This window comes from Pollicipes pollicipes, unplaced genomic scaffold (assembly GCF_011947565.3).
Source record: "Pollicipes pollicipes isolate AB1234 unplaced genomic scaffold, Ppol_2.1 Scaffold_4881;HRSCAF=5763_pilon_pilon_pilon, whole genome shotgun sequence".
Lineage (NCBI taxonomy): Eukaryota > Metazoa > Arthropoda > Thecostraca > Pollicipedomorpha > Pollicipedidae > Pollicipes > Pollicipes pollicipes.
Genome location: NW_023596576.1, coordinates 46,104,345 through 46,112,448, shown reverse-complemented (window position 1 = coordinate 46,112,448; position 8,104 = coordinate 46,104,345).

The window sequence follows — 8,104 nt, the reverse complement described above, 5'->3', positions numbered from 1 at the left end:
ATTAAGATCCAATCATCTCTTTATCCATATTACCCTCTGTGGACCCCAGACGAACATAATTATTTGTGCTTACTGTAATACATGCACTTTTTGTGCTAGAGCACTTTTTCCGTTATGTTGGGATCCCGATCAAAGCGAAAACTATACTCCGTTTAATGTGTGTAAACCTGATTCTGGGCTCAGCACGTTGCTTTCATAACTGCAAATTTTGGCATCATCTGTATGATAACTGATGGCCTACACGTCTATTATCGCCTTGCTCGTCTCGCGCAGCACAAGGCATCTTTGTGATTTTTAAGAAGCTTTGAGTCCTTTGTTCCTGAAAATTAGGACCGAAAGCAACATTTTCTCAGACGTTTTAACGCATATAACTCAAGTGTGCTAATTTCGACGCCAAATTTGTCTTTTCTGGCGTTCATTGTGCAAAAGTAAATCACCCAAAGTTCTTTGAACGCAAACGTGGCAATTCTTACCTGTCAAAGTATGCGGACTGGCACCGCTCGATAACGAACAATCCTTCTTCTTTTAAATCAGCTTTTTATAAGCAAGTCTTCGAAATCTTTCTGGCAGGGTGCGAAAAAATCCACTCAAACGGGACAATTGGCACCGCACACGTTTGACGCATCGGACCTCGGTCGCCTTTCTAGAGGACTATTTATTCGACCTCCATCCACCACCACAACACGCTCATATTCGACAGGACTGATCCACCCTTGTGAGGACACAAATTCTGAAAGGAAAACAACACTGGTCGCTGTGGTTCGACCATTCTTCGTAGTCATTCTAAGATACGACCGGAGGATTACGCGTGATGGTTCTGGTGTCTGATCCGCGATGTATTGGGCGGAGTCGGGCCAATGGGAGGGATAGAGCCGGATCCGGGCCCAGACATCAGACCGGACTGAGCCGGGTCCGAGCCCGGACATCAGACCGGACTGAGCCGGGTTCGAGCCCGGACATCAGACCGGACTGAGCCGGGTCCGAGCCAGGACATCAGACCGGACTGAGCCGGATCCGAGCCCAGACATCAGACCAGAGACCGGACTGAGCCGGATCCGAGCCCGGACATCTGACCGGACTGAGCCGGGTCCGAGCCCGGACATCAGACCGGACTGAGCTGGGTCCGAGCCTGGACATCAGACCGGACTGAGCCGGGTCCGAGCCCGGACATCAGACCGGACTGAGCCGGGTCCGAGCCCGGACATCAGACCGTACTGAGCCGGATCCGAGCCCAGACATCAGACCAGAGACCGGACTGAGCCGGATACGAGCCCGGACATCACATCAGAACGGTTAGACATCAGAACGGTTAGAGCCGGGACCGAGCCCGGATATAAGAAGGGCTGGTAGTCAAGTCTGCATGCTGGGTGACGGAGCGCATGGAGTCGGGTCTGTGTGCGGATGGCGGCGCGCTGGAGGCATGTCTGGTCCTGGACGATTGGACGTTGAGACGGAGCTGTGACGACACGCGTGGAGCTGAGTCTAAGCCTGGAGCCTCCCTGCCCCTCCCCCGTCCCGCCAGCCGAGCAACCCGATCTGTGCAGGCTCTCCCCGCCGGCCTATTCATCGCCGCGGGCCGGGCGGCAGTGATCCGAGGACTGGGCGGACAGCCGCGGGGTGCGGCCCGCCCACTGCGCCACGCTGCCCGCTCGGGCACGTGATCTCAGGCCGCAGGCGTCCACTCGGTCGGGCGCCATTACCCGGTGACCTGGCCGGCACAGAAGCGCCGCGCCGGCCCGGCCGCCGCTGATGCATGCCCGGCCTGGCCCGCGGATTGGCATCATTCGGCCAGGTCACGGCTGGGTGCGCGGCCTCGCCGGGGGCGGAGGGGGGGGGGGGGGGGGGCGGCAGCGTCGGCGGTAACTGGCGCCGCCGTCGGCACCCCTACAGTCGATACGGTCGGCATCCATCAGCCGGCCGGCCGGCCGCGGCGGGACGGGCCCACCACGGCCGGCACGAGGACGCCCCGGTCGTCTCGCGCCTGCTGCGGCCGCCGCATGTCTGAGAGGCTTTCGAATCAGACGGGGAAAGTAAGCACCGGTCTCCGGCCGCGGCAGACGGCTTGCAGCACCGCGGAACGACACCTGAACTTCTAGCAGCTCTGTATCTTCCTGAGTGGCGGTACAGGGTGACCCAGTTAGCCTGACAGCATGCCACTCGGGCAATCATTTTTTAAGGTGTGCATACGAAATATGTTTTGTCCTTTTGTTATCTTACCATCAAATTGCGAGTCCGCATCACCTCCTGAGTTAAATTACCGCATTTGGCGGTATGGTGAGTACTGGGCATTTCCTGCAATGAGCCTTCCTAATAGCAGCCGTCTTGCACAAAAATATTGGTTGAAGCCGTCAAAACATGTCGGATCGGCTCGAGATATTCTATGCAGTAAAGACCGTTTTTGACAGAGAAAATCACGCACAGAAAATCACCGCATTACACCCATTTGGTTATATATATATATATATATATATATATATATATATATATATATATATATATATATATATATATGTATATGAGACGTAACTCTAAAAAAACATTAGCCCACAAAAGCCCGCCTGGCTAGTGATCCAACCCCAAAGCCCGCTTTGTTATAATGCCGATCCGCCATAAGCTTGTAAGTATTCATTTACTGCAATATGCATTTTGTCTTTTCATCTTGACATCAGACCTTTATATTGCATTGTGCATAAAATAGCACGTAATGTAAAGTTCACAATAACGCGCTTCACATACGCATGTACAACATATACGACGAGGCTGCTTACGGTACGGCTAGTGCCTGTACATACTGTGAGGATGAGAACAGCACGGGTTGTGCCTACGTGTACTACAAGACTGCGTGAGTTCACACTGTCTGCACTTCTGCGGGACTACACACAGCGAAGGCTATGTCTGCATGCATTGAGATACTTAACATTGAACAGGATATGTCCGAATGCCTTCCAAAATGGCTTACAGTACTGACTGCACAGCTGCAAGATCGCACACAGTACTTTAGGCTCACCCTATTTTTGCGCACATTTATACTTTTGCTACTGCTGATCACAAACACGCCATCGCCATAAACGCGATTTGCCAATTCCTATTTTCTTGTAGCTTCTGATGTCTCCAAATGGTCCAAAATCCTCTTTTACAAGGCATAGAACTCCACAGTGGAATTATCAGGATTTCGTCTAGGTTGGGCCCAAATCAGGTCATAGGGGACCCTTTCGTCATTATAACGGTCGTGTTTATGGATTCGGAGGACCTTTTAGGCTTCAGCTATTATTGCAAAAGGCACGTTTACAACGTTTTAAATAGGCTGGGGAGGCCTTGATACTCGTCCTGTCTCCCTGTTTTTTTGTGTCGCTGACTTATAAGGGGGGGGGGACAATGCGACCCCCGTGATGCTGTTTCTAGATCAAGACCAATATAGCTTATCAAAGGACACCAATGGATTGGTCTCAACAGAATCTCGAGACTGGTTCTAAGTCTGATAGCTTCAGGTCAACACCTGATACCATTATGTCAGGACAAAGGTTAAATTGTCTCGGAAGTGGGACTTTTTCAGCCTTACATGCTCATTTGTACCGAACCATACCTAATGGTGACACAAAACTTACACATGTGCGCACGTTGTTCAATTCTGAGCATAGGAATACGAACCTTGACGTATTTTAACCATGTACTTATGACGTATGGCTCCGTTAATGCAACAGCGTCTGCCCGCCGCCCGCGTTCCACGGCATCGTCGGTTGCCGCCCGTCGCCCGCGCCGGCCACATCGTCGTGAGTGCTCCTCAAAAACCACTGCTGCCGCGAAACCAGAAAGTATGGGGACACGTGTGTCGAGTTAAAACACGCGTTATGAATGCCGTATAGGCTAAAATAAATGTAGGCGCGAATGCACAGCATCCCGGAGGGGTATCCTCAGAATACCTTTGGGGGCCGCATCGACCCCCCCCCCCCCCCCCTATCAAGACGAAGGTCAAACTGCCGAAAAACCGGGCACGTCACCCGATGTTTTCCTTTGGCTATGCCCGAAGAACTCAACTACAATTGTTCGCAGTGCCATGCAAGTTTTCTTATAGCTTGTAAATGGTTTATGAATAACTACAAATGGAATGAACTCTCCCCTCCTACTTGCATTTCAGGAAACCTGAAACCAGCTTTCCTGCAGTAAACATGAAGCCTTGAGCTTGGCTTTAATTAACATTTCTGATGCACGCGCACCATTTGCCGTTTCCAATCCTCCCTAAGCGTTTCGTGGACTGTGTTTCTCTGAGAGCGTGTCCCCTACTGCATACGCATTGAGCAATCATAGCCGGACTGGCGCGGCGGCAGAAAGCCGAGAACAGACCACCCTGGAATCGGAGCGGTAACTCGCTGAACCTCCGTCGGTCGTATTTTCATCTGGTGGAGACGTTTTTCATTTTGCAGGTGATCCTATCTGGTCAGGTTTTACGGCGTGGTGCGTCCCAGGCACCCGGCTGAGGCAGAAAAACACCGGCGAGCGGGCGGCCGCCGGGACTGAGTCGCCTGCCGAATGGCAAGTGGCTGCAGCTGTTGCCGTCTGATCCGGCCGCCGCGAGGTGCTCATATGTCGGAAGTTGAAAACGGCAATGAGCCGGCTTATGTGCGAGGTGTGCTTCCCGGAAATCGCCCACGCTAACAGTGCGAAGGATGTGGAGCATGTTCTATACCAACAGCGGAGTGCTCGGTTGGACAGGAATATAGCTGAAGAGAAATCGTCTTTATCGTCAATAAGGGCATGTTGCCGAAATACGAACCTAACTTTATCCCTATTCTCCTGGTTTTTCCGAGGAATAAGGCTAATCTTACTGTCTTATCTATAAGAATAATGTTCCGTGCTAATGCACTGAACAGCTTACATAGTTGAAAGAAATGCCAATACCTTGGGTAAAGCAATGCAATGCGCAACATGATGTGCAGATCTAAGGCTGATTTGCTGAATTACTTAGATCATAGGAGTGCATGATGAGAATGCACATCAACTACAATCTAACTTACACTGCACTTAACTACAAGCAGGCAGACAATGGCGATACCACTTTCTTCTTCGTCTATCCGTTTGGTATAAAACGCTAAAACATACCCAGTTTCTGAAATAAAGTATGATGCTCAGTCCTGTGAGTAGCAGGAGTCATCAAGAAGAATTTACCTGGCTTTCTATCATCGTGAGATGGACATACTTGTAAATTTGCACTCACGTTCTCTGCCTAGAGGCATTGAGCCCTCCCAAGCTCCTGAAGTTCATTTTCCAAAAACGAGAAAAAACCCATTCCAAACAGCAGCTAAACCTCAGTGAATCCTGAACAACCAAAGCCTTATCTCTTTAGAGCCTTGCTTTTTTTACCGTAACGGTGCGGATTAAACCATCACCAGACCTGAAAATCCCCTGTGCAGCGCTCACATTTGGCAGCGCCGTGCTAAGGCCACAGATTTACTGAATTGCTGCAGAATGAGAGAAAACCACTCGCAACCTCTCGTTTACATGACTCATCCAATTCGGCTGACCCATTTGAATCCATCGTGTTTTTAGGCATGCATTACTGCTGTTCTTGTCGTCGTCGCTTACAACAAAACCGGCTGCTTTATCTCATTAAACGTGTTCGGAGTTACATACGCTTACGCGATTCCACTTTATATGTTTGCATGTAGAACAGCCTTTTTGTGGCATAGGTACAATTTTAGCGTTGCTGATCTATATGTGCGCAAAATTGACCAGGCCTAGCTTTTCCAGGCAGGGAAAGGCTGATGATGCACTGTGCTGAGTACGTCATCCAGATTCGGCGGCTATAAAAGCAATCTGGAGTGGAGTAGCGCCATTTCAGTTCAGAACGAAAGCACTGACGATATTCACGGCCTGCGATATTACGCCCAAAGTCTTTAACTTCGGACATTAACTCGAACATCTCGCAAGTTTTCGGCTTATTTCATTTGTCAGCCCTTGGCTTGGGCACGTGAAAATAGCAGATGGTTGGCGGAGGCAAAATGGGAAAAGAATTGGGTCCAAAGTGCGTCTGACAAGTTTGCGCTCCAGGCTGTTTGCGACGGGAAAACAGCCCATTCTTCTTCGTTCTTTGTGCCCCCAACGGGCGAGATGTTGCGGGTAATGAATTGTTGACAGAGTACATGCCAAAAAATTCGGCGGTATGAGCTGAAATTTGCCGGTACCAGCAAATTTCAGCTACCCTTGGATCATAGTCGAGTGAGTTGAAGCATCAAAATATGATTTACATTTCAAAAAGGTAACAAAAGCCCTTTACGAAGGGCTGTGTAAAAAAACAGTGCGCAGCCAGCGAAGAGTTGGTCAGGTGATAGATGAGCCAGCTGTTAAGTGCAACTTTAAGCAAGAATTTTGCCTTAGGTGCACTGACCTCGTACCTTCATTGCCCGTCCTGAACTACTGCGAGCTAAAAGGTTCTTAGGAAAGCGGCGTGAACACGGAATGAAAATCACACCGAGCACAAGCTTGAGCACAGCTAACCAAAAATCTAACACACTGTGCATAAAAAGTACGTATTTAGCGGAGTTAGGTATGCATAGTAAATTGCACAATATGATCGTCTGCAAATCGTAGCATGCGAGCAGCGTCATCCATTTCCTATCCATCTGTTTTTCAGACAGTTTCGCACAACTTGTGCAAAGTCTCCAGCGCAAAAAACTGTTCGAAAACAATGCACGCTTTCCTAAGCAACAACATTAGGAACATCTAGAAATATGGCTTCATGAAACAGTTTCTTTTTGGCTAGTGTCATGACATTGTCCATCTATCACATTTTGCCTGCTCTCTGTAGTCAAAACACAGGACTCCAAAGTCACGATTGCACTAATAAAACGAAGATAAACAAAATGGAGCTTGGACAATTGCTTTGAATGCAGAGGACAGCACAATTTGTGTCATGGCAATATGCATGGTCTTTGGCGATATCAATTTACTGACCATGCTGCATGAGCAACAATTACGTAACGTCGTGAAGTTCATTAGCGAGAAACATTGTTGACATATATGAACAGTAAGTAAAACATCATTCCTCGGAGAAAAAAAAACTGGGAGAATAGGGAAATAAATGCCTTGGAATTTCGGCAACACGCCTTTGTCGACACAATAGCAGAAGTGAGTTCAAAATTGTCTAATTACTTCTGCCTTATCTATGTGCATAACAACAACCTTATAGAGCACAGTGCAGTAAAAATAATTTGTGACACCAGCATGGACAAATGCCGCTAGGATATTCAACTACAGCATTACATAAAGCACAACAGGTAACAACGCTATTCTGATGCTATCTCTTGTGTGCTATGCAATGTTATAGTTCAATGTTTTTGTTGCGTTTACTCATGCTGTGCCCCGTTAGATTTTAAATTGTCTTTTCTGTTTGCTTATCTTTGAATCTATGTTTGCTGTGTACTTATACAGATGTGTCTTACTCCGATACCACATTGACAACAAAACCCGCTTCCTCACCAGAGCTCAGCTCGTTTCTTCGTCTTTAGCTCGACCCATTTCCTCTTGATTGTGAATTCCACTTTTGACCTCGCTGAAGTGTCTTCACACCTTCACATGGCACATGACTCTTTGAGCGGGCTGGTTAATGTTCAACCTTTGACCTCGCTGAAGTGTCTTCACACCTTCACATGGCACATGACTCTTTGAGCGGGGCTGGTTTAATGTTCGACCTTTTGACCTCGCTGAAGTGTCTTCACACCTTCACATGGCACATGACTCTTTGAGCGGGCTGGTTTAATGTTCGACCTTTTCCAGCTTCACCAGTTGGATATCGTTTCGGGTCGGTAGAGGTCATGACTCGTAACACCTAATGGCTGAAGAAGGAACTGACTGCGGCGTCGCGTGCAAGCGATCACGCCAGATTGTATCATGTGATGCCCCCACCCTCTCCTGGCCCCCCCCCCCCCCCCACTAGAGCGCTTAGCGCTTACACTATGCGCAAATAACCAATGGGGTTGACGCACTCTTAAAACTTAATATCTAGCTAAGTGATGATGCCCGCTCGGTGACTGGGGTTATTATGCCCCTGAGCCGCCTGGGGCAGACGATCAAGCAACCGACCGGCCGTCACACTGGACGCCGGCCGGTA